General features: G+C 39.2%; 1 long non-coding RNA gene across 1 annotated transcript in view; it reads left to right on the top strand.

Annotated features, from left to right (window-relative positions):
- LOC110567488 (uncharacterized) overlaps positions 1 to 11,953 on the top strand; it is a 28,249-nt gene extending 16,296 nt beyond the window's left edge. Inside the window, exon 3 of the long non-coding RNA XR_010344826.1 lies at positions 11,866 to 11,953. This is a non-coding gene — a long non-coding RNA (uncharacterized LOC110567488). The remainder of the gene's footprint in view (positions 1 to 11,865) is intronic.
- Positions 11,954 to 16,785: the final 4,832 nt, after the last annotated feature.

Here is a 16,785-nt window from a genome sequence, read left to right as displayed (position 1 = left end):
ATCTCCAAAACGTGAATATTACTTTTGTTTGTTTGAGACAGGGTCTCACCTTGTCACCCAGGCTGAAGTCCAGTGGTGCGTACATGGCTCACTGCAGCCTCAACCTCCTGGGCTTAAACAGTCTACTGATCCTCCCACCTCAGCCTCCTGAGTAGCTGGCATGCCCGCACACCTGGCTGATTTTTTAAAAAGTTTGTAGAAATGAGGTCTTGTCTTGTCGCCCAGACTGGTCTGGAACTCCTAGGCTCAAGTGTTTCTCCCATCTCGGCCTCCCAAAGCACTGAGATTACAGGCGGGAGCAACAGTGCCCAGCTGAATATTAAAACATCACTACACATCACTAAATATCAAAGAGTGAAGTTGAAATATTAGTTAGGGAGATGTCCTCCCAAAGGGCTGAGATTACAGGTGTGAGCCACCATGGCTGGCTGAGTATTTAAAACATCACTAAATTTAAAATAGTGAAGTTGAAATATTAGTGGAGGGAGAGTATAACACATGAAGCACCTCAGAATATGTTGCTAGTTTTCTATGCCACTTAGGTTTTCTCTCTGTTTCTGTTGAAAGAAACACGCTCAAAAAGTGTCTGCTTTCATTTTCTCTACGTGTGCCCTTTAAGACTCAGCATTAGAAAAGAAAGGGGCCGGCCGGGCGCGGTGGCTCAAGCCTGTAATCCCAGCACTTTGGGAGGCCGAGGCGGGTGGATCACTAGGTCAAGAGATCGAGACCATCCTGGTCAACAGAGTGAAACCCCGTCTCTACTAATACAAAAAATTAGCTGGGCTTGGTGGCGCGTGCCTGTAATCCCAGCTACTCAGGAGGCTGAGGCAGGAGAATTGCCTGAACCCGGGAGTCGGAGGTTGCGGTGAGCCGAGATCGCGCCATTGCACTCCAGCCTGGGTAACGAGCGAAACTCCATCTCAAAAAAAAAAAAAAAAAGAGAAAAGAAAGGGGCCAGAAGGAATAATCAATCTATTATCCTAATGTAACAGATGAGGAAACAGATTTTGTGAGAGAAGAAAAGAGTCCTCTAAAGTCACACAGCTTGTAAATGTCAAAGGCAAAACTGAAATGAGGTCTCTAGATTTCTAGTGCAGGGAAGGAATGAGTGAGGGAAGGAATAACCATTTCTAGTGAGGGAAGGAATAACCTTCCCTGTTATTCCAAGCTGTTTGGGACTATACGGTAAAGAAATCTAAAGTTAGGGGGAAAGAAGTCAAATGAAAAACTGTCAAGAAAGTTTCTCTCTTTACCTGACATGGTCAGAGAAGAAGAAACATCAACTGTAGATACAAGGGATGAAGAGACGATCCTAGTGGATGTCTGCGTGACTGAAGCCAAGGAGTTTGTGTGTCCAGTATGAAGGCTACCGGTCACACTGCTCACTGGCCACTTGTGATCATACATATCTACCCCAAGATTCTACCAGGTGGCAGTAGGCTTGGTGACAGAATGATGTCACAAAGCAGGCAGTTGAAAGGTGTGCAATAGCCAATAGGGAGGCCAGGTTCCCAAGAAGATGGGATTGGCTGGCAGAGGTGGTAGGAAAGCTGAAACAGTAGTAAGGGGTTGAGTTCCAGGGAGGTGAAATCCTGCAAGATCATCTCAGTGTTTCTTACACATGTTCACTAATATCATTGACTAATATTTATATTTTATGTGTTATATTTCATATTATGTAATCGTCCTATACATTTATAGTTGTATACTACACACACCATATCCTTGTACAGAAAGGAAAGGAACATCTGAGCAATTACAGTTGTTCTAAAAGCATTTCAGTGAATCTGATTAATGAATTACTGCTGCTTTTAAGAGCCAAAGGAAGAGATTAAAGGGCCCTCTTTTGTACCTTGGGTGAAGAACAAAGTTCATTGACTGCTCCTTGTAGGAAATGATGTGGTCCAAAGCTCCTCTCTTTTAATTTCTTCTCCTTGAATCCTACCTTCCTTCAAATTACCGTATTTTTCAACTCCAAAGTTTCTATTTTTAAATTTTTATTATTTATTTTTGTTTATATTCTTTATTTGTCAAGACATCATTCTCATACTTTCTTGTAATTCTTTAGACATAATTTCTTTTAGTTTTTTTAATTTTAGTAAAATACGTATAACAGAAAAAGTGCTATTTTTTACCCCTTTTATGCGTACAGTTCAGTAATGTTAAGCACATTCACATTGTTGTACAGGCAATCTGCAGAACCTTTTCATTTTGTTAAAGTGAAGCTGTATACTTATTACACAGCAGTTCCTCATTTCTTTCTCCCTTCCTCAGTCCCTGGCAGTTACCATTCTCTTTTCTGTTTCTATGAGTGACTACTCTATATACCTCATCTATGTGGATCATACAGTATTTATTTTTTTATAATGGACTGACTTCACATAGTGTTCTCAAAGTCAATCCTTGCTGTGGCATTACATGGATTATAAATATTTTAAAGCATATTTATAGTAGCCAATTTGATATTAATAATATTCATATTTGTAATATAAATATAAAAATTTATATTATGAATATTTTAAAAGCATATTTCTAATAGCCGATTTGAAATCTCTGTCTAATAAATCCAACATGTCTTCCTTAGGGATGGTTTCCATTGACTTGTCTTTTTCTTTTTTGACACAGCATCTTGCTCTGTTACCCAGGCTGGAGTGCAGTGGCGCACTCATGGCTCATGGCAGCCTCGACCTTACCCAGGGTCAAGTGATCCACCCACTTCAGCCTCCCGAGTAGCTGGGACTACAGGCACATACCACCAAGCCTGCCTAATTTGTTTGCAGAGGCAGAGTTTTGCCTCGTTGCCCAGGCTGGACTCAGACTCCTGAGCTCAAGCAATTTGCTTGCCTTGGCCTCCTAGAGTGCTGGGCTTATAGGCATGAGCCATTGAACCCAGCTGCTGTCTCTTTCTTTTACTGTGTTTACACCATACTTTTGTATGTCTCATATTTTTTTTGTTGAAACTGAATATTTAGGATATTATATTTATATTAAATATAATCCAATATATAATTGAATAGTATACCCTTAAGGGGTTTTTGTACTGTTGTTGTTGCTATTTGTTTAGTGACTTTCTGGTTTCATCCCGTAAAGTCTGTGTTATTTGTTAATGTGTGGCCACTGAAGTTGCTCAGTTTGTTTAGCGGTCAGCTAGTGACCAGAGATTTCCTTAAGTACTTGGACAGTAGCTCTCCCACTCTTTGCCCAAGGGGTTCTTATGTAAGTATTGAAGTGGGCCTTTCACACTTGGGCAGATGGTTTGCAGTTGTACGTTAGCCTTCACTTCCTGCTATTGCAGAGCCTGTGTCTGCTAAACATGAGCTTCTGGGCCTTCTTGGGTCTGTCCTGGACATACTTAGAACCTGCACATTCACATGAAATTTTGGATTCCCAGGTGTATGTGAAGGCTTTTCAAAGCCCCTGTGAATATCTCATTTCCCAGTTTTTCCATTTAAGTTTTTGGTCAGCCTCTCGTTAGTCCCAACTAGTATCATTGCCTAGGCAGCTGCAGTGCTAAACAATTGCCACTGGTTGTTTCTGGCAGATGTCCTAAGGATAAAACTGTTCTCACAGAGTGTTCTCTGAGTTAAGTTAATTAAGGATACGGAGGTCTTCCAAGGAATTGCCAGACAGGGACAGTCCTCTGGGGATGGGCTTTTGAAGGATAGTAATCCTTTTCTACCCCCTACAAGGTTGCTAGGCTACCGGTTTTCACAGCTACTGGCTTATGAGGCTGTTGGTTTTCAAGCTACCATGAACTTGAGAGAAAGGGATGAGTGTAAAGCACGTTAAAATATCACAAAGCTTGTTCCGTTTACTGTGATTCAGCTGTTTTTCTCGACTAAGCACTCCTGAAATTGTTAGAAGTTAATATGTAGCATTCCGAAAAAGTTGATTTTGACAATTTTTGCTAGTGCTCTCATTGCTTCTCTGGAGGAGCATGTTTTCAGTTTCTTACTTTATCATTCTATAATAGACGTGCTTCCTCCCATATTTAGTTTTGATTCTGTGACTGAATGATTTCACTGCATGCTTCTGATCCTTGTATTTTGGTTTATCACTTGTTCAGTTGGAATATATCTTCAGGTTACTTGATTTGAAGATTTGTGTATGAGTTGTATTTTGAATTCCTTTTATATTTGAGAAGGCTTCTTAGTTGTCTGCGCCAGTAGCCTCAATATGTTTTGTTCATATGTGTCATCAGTAAAAAATTTTGAAAATATATTCCCATATATATTTAAATATAACATATAGTAATATATATGTAAATAAAATTAGAATGTATTAGGCTCCTAATACATTCCTAACAAAGTATCACAGACTGGGTAGCTTTAAAGACAAAACAGAAATTTATTTTCTCATGGTTTTGGAGGCTAGAAGTCCAAGATCAAGGTGTCTATAGATCTGGTTTCTCCTAAGGCCTTTCTCCTTGGCTTACAGACAACGGACTTGTGGCTGTGTCCTCGCGAGATGATCTGTGTGCATGCATTCCTGGCGGCAGGGGGAATCTCTTTCTTCCTCTTGTAAGGGTACCAGTTGTATTAGATTAGGGGCCCACTCTTAACTTCATTTAACCTTAATTACCTTATTAAACACCCTGTCTCCAAATGCAGTCTTCACCCTGACTGCATTTGAGACAGAGTTGGGGAGTTAGGGATTCTGTCAATTTTGAGGGGGCACAATTTAGTCCATAACAAAGGTATATACAATAGATACATAATATATATGTACCAGTGTGCTAATATCATGTACTTTATGTAAAACACAATCGATTTTAAAAGATAATTATATTTTCGGTGAAAGCACTGTGTTCTAATTAGATAATTGTTTTTACTTCATAATATGTCAATCGCAACTTATTATAGAAACAAAAGTGTCAACTTCGTTATTTTCCTGTGGTTCATACCTTTGCCTATACCCTTTTCAATGATATTTTGCAGGAATCTTTTTAAGCCACTCCTCCCATTTGTAATGTTAGGCACTGTGAGCCCAGAAAATTGGAGACAGGTCTTAGTTAAATTAAAAAGTTTATTTTGCCAAGTTGAGGGTGCGCACCAATGACACAGCCTCAGGAGGTCCTGATTACATGTGCCCAAGGTGGTCAGAGCACAGTTTGATTTTATATATTTTAGGGAAACCTGAGACATCCATCACCATATGTAAGGCGAACATTGGTTTGGTTTGGAAAGGTGGGACAACTGGCTGGAGAGGGCTTCCAGGTCACAGGTAGATAAGAGACAAAGGGTTGCATTCCTTTGAGTTTCTGATTAGCCTCTCCAAAGGAGGCAATCAGATAATGCATTTGCCACAGTGAGCAAAGGGGTGAGTTTGAATAGAATGGGAGACAGGTTTGCCCTAAGTAGTTCCCAGCTTGACTTTTTCCTTTAGTCTAGTGATTTTGGGGACCCAAGATGTTTTCCTTTGGCAGCACACATGGACTGCAATGTGCTGTAATTACAGTTAAGGCAGATAAGTGAGGGCACCACAGGCGGCCTTTGACATTATGGAACTTGTACTCTTCTCTCAGAATATCTCACATAAATGATATGCATACCAAGTGAAGACATCAATTCCATTTTACATATTAAATATTTACAAGCTAATTTTTTCTGGTATTTGTAAATCAAAAAGATAAATACAAATACTAATATTTTCTACTTCCACTTTGGTGGGGTCATTTTCCACTTTTATAACCATTGGTCTAAATAGATAAACAAATGTCTTCACAAATGGGGTAGTAGGTTCACAACTGTTCATTTTGTTATTATGCATCATATCTTATATATGTTACATATGTTAGATGTATTCAAGATTGTAAAATATTTTAAACTAGTGATAATTTTGCTTGAAAATTCTATAGGTGTTATTCTAACGACATCGTCATTTCTGTTGCACAGGAGGAGGAATCTAAAGCTTTTCAATCCATAGTGTCAGGGCCTTCTAGAATATTTTTATTCCTTTAATTATTCCCTATTGTAATTTACTGAGACCTCTTCTTTGGTTATATCAACTAGCTATGAATTGCATCTCTTAATTTCTCCCGTATTTATCCCCTACGTGGCTCTAAAGCCCTTTTTCTTTTGTGTCCCGAACACTTTTCTCAAGTTTGTCTTTATCACTGGTTTAATTTCTGTAGTTGAGGATATAGAGGAAAAGCAAACTCAGTTTCTTCTGCTGCACTCTTATAACACAGAACACTTCTGACCAAATGCGTGGGGTTTTTCTCCACACGCCAAGCAAACAGTTCTTCAGTAGCAGACAACAGCTGGGTGTCCTCTAATTCAATTCTGACACTGTCTACATGGAGGCAGCGTCAGATCCTACAGGTTGAGCACTCAGTCCCACAAGACTGCCTCCCACTTCAGATGCCAGTCGTGAGTTGGCTTCCAGAACGTGTGACCAACCAGTTATAAATTGGAGTTCCCACAAGCCCCTTCTCAGGTTTGCTTATTGCGAGAGCAGCTCTCAGAGCTCAGGGAAACAGTATTTTAAAGAATACAAACAAACAGCACAGGAGCTTCCATCCCAGTGGAGTTGGGGTCCACCAGCCTCCTTGCACCTGGATGTGCTCATATTCACCTTCCTGGAAGCCTCCTGACCTTAGTCCTTTCAGGTTTTTAATGGAGGCCTCATCACATAGGCATGATTGATTAAATCACTGGCCATTGATGATCAACTCAACTCTTAGCCCCTCTCCCCTCCCCAGGGGTTGGGGTGAGGGACTGACAAGTCCTCAGCCCTCTAATAATGCCTTGGTCTTCCCTGTGTCCAGCCCCCATCCTGAAACTACAGAGGGAGTGCCGGCCACCAGACAGTCACTAGCGTATAAAACGATACTTAACCACTTTGTTGATTCCAAGGATTTTAGGAGTTGCCTGCTAGGAAATAAACAGATGAAAGTTAAATGTATATTTCACAGTATCATAATAGTATTAATTGTGTGTGGCTTTCAGAGCTGATTTTAGTTATGTTATTTTATCTTTGTTTTCTGGTGTGGAAAATTTCAACCACAGCAAAAGCAGAGAAGATAGTATAGTGAAGTATAATGAATCCTATGGAGTCATCACCCAGCTTTAATGTCTTCTTTCATCTATTTCTTCCCATTCTCCCACACCCAGCCTCTGATTATTTTGAAGCAGATTCCAGACATCATCATCTTTTCATTAATATTTCAGTGTCTGTCTACAAAAAATAGACACTTTTTAAAAAGCATCATCATACTATATCATACCTAAAGAGGACAGTTACCTAGTCATATATAGTGAACTCTGTTGTAGTCTATTCCTGGATTGCCTCCAGACATCTGTAGTTCTTCTCTTCAGAAATTATTTATTTATTTTTGAGACAGAGTCTTGCTCTGTCACCCAGGCTGGAGTGCAGTGGCCCAGTCTTGGCTCACTGCAACCTCTGCCTCCCGGGTTCAAGTGATTTTCCTGCCTGAGCCTCCCGAGTAGCTGGGACTACAGGTGCACGCCACTACGCCTGGCTAATTTTTGTATTTTTGATAGAGATGGGGTTTCACCATATTGGCCAGGCTGGTATCAAACTTCTGACCTTGTGATTCACCCACCTTGGCCTCCCAAAGTGCTGGGATTACAAGTGTGACAGAAATTATTATTGAAGAACGATTCTCAGTGTACATTCCTCCCACTGTTCATCCCACCGTGACTTCACATTCCTAGGAATGTGTCGTATCACAGCTATTTCCATTTCCAGTCATACCTCATAGGTAGGAATTATAGTCCTAGGATTGATACAGAAAATCTTTTAGTTGGGGAGAGTAAAGGAGAAACAGCCTGAATTATTTTTGAAAGAAGCTCTGGATGTGGGCAGTAGAATCCCTGCTCTGAAGGTAGGATAAGAAGCAGAGGTTTGATAGCTACAAAGCTCTTAATTGTAATTTTCATCCTTCCATGGACTCAGCAGTTTGCCTTGGAGCTTCGTCTGAGTAGTGATTACCAGAAATTATTTTCTGCAAGAATATTGATCAGTATTTCCGATGCTGTTTAAATTCTGAATGTCTTTTTATGCTTTGGTAAACCAGAAAGTATCTGAGACAGGTCTCAATCAATTTAGAAGTTTAGTTTGCCAGGGTTCTCCACAGATGATTTTGAGGGCTTCAGTATTTCACGGGGAATGGGCAGATATTGGGGAAAGAGGTAGAAATTTTAAATGGTCTGGGTAGATAAAAGACAAAAGGTATGGGTAAATAAGAAACGGTTGCATTCTTTTGAGTCTTTGATCAGCCATTCACATGTGAGAGGGGGACAGAGGAATAGTCACGGATTCATCTAGCTTAGTGAATCTGTATTTCTGTGTAAGATAAAATAAACATAGTGCACAGGAAGCCATCAGATATGCATTTGTGTCTTGTGAGCAGAGGGATGAGTTTGAGTTCTGTCCTTTGTCCAGTACATGTAAAGATAAAGCTATTAATTTACATTGCTGGGGTAAAATTCAACAGAACTGTTACAGGGTAAAGATCTTGGGGCCCACAAGGAATTTCTAAGTGGGGGAATTGTGAGGGAGGTATGTAGCTTTTTTTGTCTTTGTAGCTATCTTATTTGGGAACAAAATGGGAGGCAGGTTTCCGAGACACAGTTCCCAGCTTGTCTTTTCCCTTTGGCTTAGTGAGTTGGGGGCCCTGAGATTTACTTTCATTTCACATTTTACTAAGGAAAAGAGAAAGGCAGGCAAATTGGGCACAAATTTAGCCTAAATCTGCCTCCTTACATAATAATATCTTACGTTTGGCCTAAAGGTTTCCTCTTACAAAGTAAACTGCCGCCTAACTAGATGTGTAAATAGAGTATTCTTACACTAGTCACAGATTTTCATCAAGTCACAGGAAGTCAGCTGTTCAAACTGTGCTTAAATAAAGCAAACACCAAGCTGTAACCAGTCCCACTGTTTCTGTACATCACTCTCTCTTTTCTGTATGTCACTTTCCTTTTTCTGTCCCTAAATATTATCAGACCATGTGCCAGGGTATCTCTGAACCTATTCTGGTTCTGGGAGCTGCCCAATTTGAGACTCGTTCTTTGCTCAATTAAACTGTTAAATTTAATTTATCTAGAGTTTTTATTTTAATAGACATCACTGATTTTCTCTCCTTATACTCTAGGTATTTTGTAATACAGGTTTTAAAACCTCCTTTGTAATTCAGAAATGTTTCTTTATTAATTTTCCTACTTTTTAAAAGCTCCAATGTCTTAAAATTTTAAGAAAAAAATTACTTGTTCAGCTCTGACAGCCATTTCTAAAACACATCCAACATATATGAACTACCTTTGATTAGACCCATTTAGGATAGACTTTTTTCCTTAGCTAGTGTTAAAAAATTATTCATGACACTTGTTAAAGGTAGCAAGGATTACTTTACTGGGAAACTAGGTATAAGAAACACTGCAATGGGCTTTTGCAGTGGTAGGGAGAATGAGTGGGGAGTCAGTAGAGGGAACATTTTTAAGAGGAAACATTGGGGTTATGAGGGAATCTCACTAGAAGGACACAACAAAACTCTTGCTGAAGAGAGGCCGGGGTGAAAAGATACTGGGTTGGGAGTGAGAACAGATTCAAAGGGTGTGGGACATTTTCACTAACCTGACTAAGCAGGATTCGTGCTCAAATTGGGTTCTACAAAGACAGAGGAAAGGCTCACGGCCTAGTTGAGCAGAAGACTCGAAAGAGCCTGACTCAAGTTTGGGTCAAAAGGGGAGCGTCTTTGTCATTAGATAATAGTTTTAACTAAGATTACCACATTTTCCATGTATAGAGAGTTTGTTTGTTTGAGATGGTATTTTGCTCTGTCACGCAAGCTGGAGTGCGGTGGCGTGATCTCAGCTCACTGCAACCTCCACCTCCAAGATTCAAGCAATTCTCATGCCCCAGCCTCCCGAGTAGCTGGAACTACAGGTGTGTGCCACCACACCTGGCTAATTTTTATTTATTTTTTGGTAGAGATGAAGTTTCACCATGTTGGCTAGGCTGGTCTCAAATGCCTCACCTCAAGTGATCTGCCCACCTCAGCCTCCCAAAGTGATGGGATTACAGGCGTGAGCCACCACATCTGACCTGTAAACAGTTTTCAGATAATTTTTAGACAATAAGACCACTGTTAACCAATTTGATACTGAACATAATTAGTTTTCTTTAATTACTTGAAAGTACTTGTTTTTTAGTGACATTAAACATTGTTAAGTCTGGTGAAAATGTGAAATTAGAGCTTTCTGGGAATTGTATTCTGGGAGTTTCCAGTAACAATTAATGTTTAACAAAATTCAAAATTTTGTATGAGGCCTAGAATTAAGACTAACTTGGGGTTGGGTATGGTAATCTGAGCACTTTCAGAAGCCAAGGTGGGTGGATTGCTTGAGATGGGGAGTTTGAGACCAGCCTGACCAACATGGTGAAACCCCATCTCTACTAAAAATACAAAAATTAGCCAGGCGTGGTGGTGCGCACCTGTAATCCCAGCTACTCAGGAGGCAAAGATTGCAGTGAGCTGAGATCATGCCACTTGCACTCCAACTTGTGTGACAAAATGATACTTTCTCAAAAAAAAAAACTAGGGCTAGTTTTGAAAATAAATAAAACTTCAGAAAGAATCAGAAGGTAGGAAAAACTGCTTATGTAGTTAAATTGTGATTGGTGACTATATTAGTCATTTTATTGCCTTTTTGAATATGTATGGCAACCCTGTTTATATTAATTGGGCCTAAGTGAAAGTGTTAATATGTTTAAGGTTTGGAACATGTAGAAGCTATTGGTGCCTTACTAAAGTCCTACACAGGCCCCTTAGCAATAAGTGCCTGTGACTCGAAGCTCTTTAACGTATAGTTGCACATTTTAAGACTCCAAGTTGACTGGTAAATTATCTGATGTATCTAATTCAAATATTTCTAAGAGCTGTTGTTGGGTGCAGTGGCTCATGCTTGTAATCCCAGCACTTTGGGAGGCCAAGGCAGGTGGATCGCTTGAGGCCAGGAGTTCAAGACCACCCTTGCCAGCATGATGAAACCCCATCTCTACTAAAAATACAAAAGTGAGCCGGGCATGGTGGTGCACACCTGTAGTCCCAGCTACTCGAGGCTGAGGCAGGAGAATCACTGGAACCCAGGAGGCAGAGGCTGCAGTGACGGCATTCTAGTGAGACTCTGTTCTTTTTTTTTTTTTTTTTTTTTTAAAAGAGCTATTGATGTTTTGCTTATTATAAGTGGCAGTGTTTTTGCATTAAGCCATTTTTAAATAGTGATGCTTTTTTTTTTTTTGCTCTATCAGAATATAGTACCATAGTAATTTTTATTGTAATTTAACTCATAGTAAAGTTTACTCTTATTTGGAATTCTCCTTTTGGTTAAATAATTTATACCAGACTTTCTGAAACTGTTTGAGAAGGATTATATGGGTTATTATTTTACTGGTTATCTGAGAATTTCAAAAGACTTTACACATTTACTTTATATTCCCATAGCAGTTTAGATAGGGTGTGTTCCCAAGATGGAAACTGGTTCTGCAGGACTGGAGACTTAGGATGGCCACACAGTGAATCATTAATAAACAGATTTTCGAATAAAGCTTGAAAGTAATTTCTTGATAATCAACACAATGCAAGAGAAAAAAAAGTAATTTCTGTTGCTTTGTGCTATTACATTTTCAGAAATGTTGACGCTGAACATATTTTTTAAAATTATGTAGAATGTAGAGAATACCAAGTATAATGCTTAGATGTTAGTGTTATCTGTTTTTTAAACTAACTATTCTGAGCAGAAATATCAACCTTGCCAGTACATCATGTGTGTTTTCACTTATATGCAGCCTTCTGTTGGAACTACTAAATTTTTAAAAATGTTTTTTGTTCTCCCCTAGGTGTTGGATCCTGAACAAAACCATAACTTCACCGATCATTATCTAAATGTGGCCTTTGACCTTTCTCAAGTTCTTTTTATAGCTACCGCCAACACCACTGCCACCATTCCAGCTGCCTTGTTGGACAGAATGGAGATCATTCAGGTTCCAGGTACTTGAATCTTCAGTGAAATCATTATTTGATATATCTTGCCTTTCTGACCATAACCCTTTAAAATTAGTCATGCTGTGGAGCGTTGACTAAGGAAGTTCCTTTGCCAACATACAATCTGCAGAAGTTCTGAGGAATGTATATAAATCAGCTTTTGTGTAGCTTCAGAATCTGGAAGAGCAAAATAACGAACGTTGACAACAACAATTTCACAATTAATTTAGCATTAAAGAATGATAATTTTATGACAAATAAGACATTCTTCTTTAAAGTAATGTCTAAAATTACAGGCCGGGTGTGGTGGCTCACGCTTGTAATCCCCGAGGCGGGCAGATCACTTGAGGTCAGGAGTTCGAGACCAGCCTGGCCAACGTGGGGAAACCCATCTCTACTAAAAATACAAAAATTAGCCAGTCATGGTGGTGTGCACCTGTAGTCCCAGCTACTCAGGAGGCTGAGGCAGGAGAATCCCTTTTACCTGGGAGGCAGAGGTTGCAGTGAGCTGAGATCACATCACTGCTCTCCAGCCTGGGTGACGGAGCAAGACTCAAAAAAAAAAAAGAATAACTGAACTTTCTCATAAAATCTGGCTTCACTTTTATATTAAAATACATAACTTTTAAATTCCTCTTGAATCTATCAAATAGTTACATTTTTTTAATGTCTTCTTCAGTTACTGGAATGTGTGAAATGTATTCCTTCAGTTACTAAAACTAGATTTTAAACTACAGCATTTTCACTTTATTTTAATTGTGCAGAATTGTTTTCCCTGGAAGAGATCAAATATCAGTGGGGGTTTTTTTTAATGTAGAGTAAAATCTAAATGTCTTTATTTATTTATTTATTTATTTAGAGACAGAGTCTAGCTCTGTTGCCCAGGCTGGAGTACCGTGGTACGATCTTGGCTGACTGCAACTTTTGCCTCCCAGGTTCAAGGGATTCTCGTGTGTCAGCCTCCCAAGTAGCTGAGATTACAGGCGCCTGTGACCACACCCAGATAATTTTCGTACTTTTAGTAGAAACAAGATTTCACCATGTTGGCCAGACTGGTCTTGAACTCATGGCCTCAAGTGATCTGCCTGCCTTGGCCTCCAAAAGTGCTAGGATTATAGACGTGCGCCATGGTGTCCAGCCTAAATACCTTTTCTTATTTCCACATGTCCAGCCTAAATGTCTTTTTTAATTTTTTTGAGATGGAGTCTCACTCTGTCACCCAGGCTGGAGTGCAGTAGCACAGTCTTGGCTCACTGCAACCTCTGTGCCTTCTGAGTTCAGCTGATTCTCGTGCCTTAGCCTCCTGAGTAGCTGGGACTCACTTGGTGCACACCATCACACCTGGCTAATTTTTGCATTTTTAGTGGAGACGGGGTTTCGCCATGTTGGCCAGGCTGGTCTCAAACTCCTGACCTTAGGTGATTCATCTGCTTTGCCCTCCCAAAGTGCTAGGATTACAGGCATGAGCCACCACACCCAGCCCTAAATCTCTTTAAGATTCTAAATGTAATCTAAATGAATTTTTCATGTTAATCTCAAATACATTTTTACAGCTAAGTGAATTATAGTTGGATTTCTTAATTATCTGCTAGCATTTCAGGTTCCTATATTTAGTTTTGAAATATGGTAGAGTAAAAAGTTAATTGTGAATACTTAAAGTCTAAAGTAAATAGGTAATGAGACTAAATTCCCTGGAAACTCCAAGTTATCGCAGAAAATCCATTAGATATACTAAAGTAAAGTGAAAGAATCAGGACAGCTGCTGCAGAGGAGAACATATAATGCCACCTTCTTCCGCTGGTAGATTTAGCTGTCCAGTCTTCTAGCTTTCCTGGTGTTTACTACCCTCCTCTTTCCATTCAAAAGGTGCCTTATCAATTCATATTTTTTATTTTTGCTTGTTAAATGGAAAGGGACATTAGATGGAATTTTGTCTTATAGGATTTAAAGACAAAGAAAATCTATACTTATTCAGGCTATTATATAAGAACATAAAGTCTTTTCAGTATACTATATATATATAAATACATATATATACACGTATACAAATACATATGCACACACGTATATATACCATCATGTGGAGGGAAAAACCTTTTATAGGGACATCTTAGGTTTTCTCTTTTTGCTACAATTTATTTTATAGTCATAGTTCTGGAAACAGTATCTTTAGAACCCATCCCTTGGAACTCAATGCTTATTTAATTGAGGGGCGTGTGTGTGTGTGTGTGTGTGTGTGTGTGTGTGTGTGTGTTTCAAGTATAGATCAAATTATGCTAAAAAGATGCATTTATTTTTCTATTTGAAATCTCAGAGGGTTTGAGGACAAAGAGATAATTGTCTCTTAAGGTTTGAGGTTTTTTCCTCTTCTTTGGGAGATGTATCATTTAATCAGAAGACTTTCAAACACTGTGCCTAGTAAATACTTGTTTTGTTTGTGAAAAAGTTGGAAATGTTAAAAATTATTGATTTAGATTAAATTTCTTTTTCTTCCTTTTTTTTTTTTTTTTTTTTGAGACTGAGGCTCTGTTGCCCTGACAGAGGCTGGAGTGCAGTGGCATGATCTCAGCTCAGTGCAACCTCCACCTCCCCACTGAAGCTATTCTTGTGCCTCAGCCTCCAGAGTAACTAGGACTATAGGTGTGCACAACCACATCCAGCTAATTTTTTGTATTTTTAGTAGAGACAGGGTTTTGCCATGTTGCCCAGACTGGTCTCAAATTCCTAAGCTCAAGTGATCCACCCGCCTCAGCCTCCCAAAGTGCTAGGATTACAGGCGTGAGCCAACGTGCCTGGCCAAATAAATTTATTTATTATTATTATAGTCTCATTTGAAATAATACTTAAATTTGTTCTAAACTGAGATCTATTTAATCTACATTTGAGTCATTCAAAAAGCATAGCATTGGCCAGGCTCAGTTGCTCATGCCTGTAATCTCAGCACTTTTGGGAGTCTGAGGCTGGTGGATCACTTGAGGCCAGGAGTTTGAGACCAGCCTGGCCAACATGGCAAAACCCTGTCTTACTGAAAGTACAAAAATCAGCCAGGCATGGTTGTGTATGCCTGTCATCCCAGCTACTTGGGAGGCTGAGGCAGGAGAATCGCTTGAACCCACCAGGTGTAAGTTGCAGTGAGCTGAGATTTCGCCACTGCACTCCAGCCTGGGTGACAGAGCAAGACTGTCTCAAAAAAAAAACCATGGCATGATGGGAGCCATGTGAATAATTACGAAACAAGATCTCTTCTTTTCGAGGGTGTACATAGGAGGAGAAGAAAAAGATTGCCCATAGGCACTTGATCCCAAAGCAGCTGGAACAACATGGGCTGACTCCTCAACAGATTCAGATCCCTCAGGTCACCACTCTTGACATCATCACCAAGTTAGTTAGCCATCCTGAGGCTTCATTAACTCCAGGCACATTTTGGGTATTTAGTGAGTTACCAAACCTAGGACAGAGAGTATCAATATTTGAGTTTTTCATCTTTTGAGGTATTTCACTATCTCCTGAAAAGGAGATTATATTACTGGCATCCCATAGCATCTATTTCTCTTCAACAACTTCCAGCAGGCATCATATAACTATTGATTTACACCGTTCTCTATACTAGGCAGAAGTTTACAGAGAAACCATTTGGAATAGGTACAGCTAAAGCTGTAACAATTTATAGGAATTTTATGCTTTGCCACAATAGCAGTATAAGGGGTTAATTTGATAATTTAAAAACCAAAATACATGGCAAATATAGAGATACTTTTTATGCCCAGGATCTTGGATGTTGTTGAATTATCTTAAGAGGTGATATGCTACTTTCAGATATCTGATATAAGTTACTCTGTTTTCTTTTCTTCTCTTTGTCTGAGAGATTTTTAAAGTCCTTGGAATTTTGATCTTCAGAACTAACAGTGGAACAATAGAGAAGGTACCTTCCCAAGTTTAGTACCAAATGCTTAAGCCTATAGCAAGCAGTGAGTAACTTATCTGAATAGAGCATTGCTTAGTCTAATTTATAGATTCCCTGTTTGAATGGAAAATATACTCAGTTGAGAATTTATATCCACCACAGCCTCTTACAGTTTTCCTGGCTCGATATTACAGATCCATTGCATCATCCAGCAAGTGGTGTCAGGCTGCCAGGCTCTCCTCATGCGGTCCTTTTCTAGTACCTACTGTTTTTAAGAGATGTGAAGTATCCCTCTATTTTGAACTTTACTTAGAGTTTGGCCATACTGCCTTTTGATCTATGCCTTCTCATGGATCTACTTGGATTTATATACAAAACAGTAAGACTACGTCTTACCTGAGGGTTCCTTTTCTTAGTTTGTTTTGTGATTTGCTGTGTGGATAATACCAGGAGAAATAAATTAGGTGATTTATATGCCTGAGTCTTCCAACAATGTCATTATTCCAGATAACACCCATGATGCCTTTGGGTAACATTCAATAAGTCATTTAACCTTTTTGATAGCTGCCCCGTCTGTAAAATATGAGGGATGGAGAAAAATCCAGAGCTTATCTGAATAATAATGATTCTGAAGAGGGATCATTATTTGCATTTCCCAATTGTTGCCTGGAGAGCTATTTCTTTTTTATATATACTTGTTAACTTAGAATATCAGATCTTAAAAGCTATGGACATGAGGAAATCTCTGAGCAGTTTTGTTAGTTTTGATATTGTTTTTAAAAACAACACAAATATCTACTACTCCATTTACCAAACTTAGGATATAGAGTATCAGTATTTGAGTTTTTCATCTTTTGAGATATGTCACACT

Source organism: Aotus nancymaae, unplaced genomic scaffold (assembly GCF_030222135.1).
Source record: "Aotus nancymaae isolate 86718 unplaced genomic scaffold, 86718_ANA_hifiasm-v0.15.2.pri h1tg000030l, whole genome shotgun sequence".
In the NCBI taxonomy this organism is placed as follows: domain Eukaryota; kingdom Metazoa; phylum Chordata; class Mammalia; order Primates; family Aotidae; genus Aotus; species Aotus nancymaae.
The sequence above is the reverse complement of the archived record's forward strand: the minus strand, read 5'-3'. Positions and strand labels throughout refer to the sequence as shown.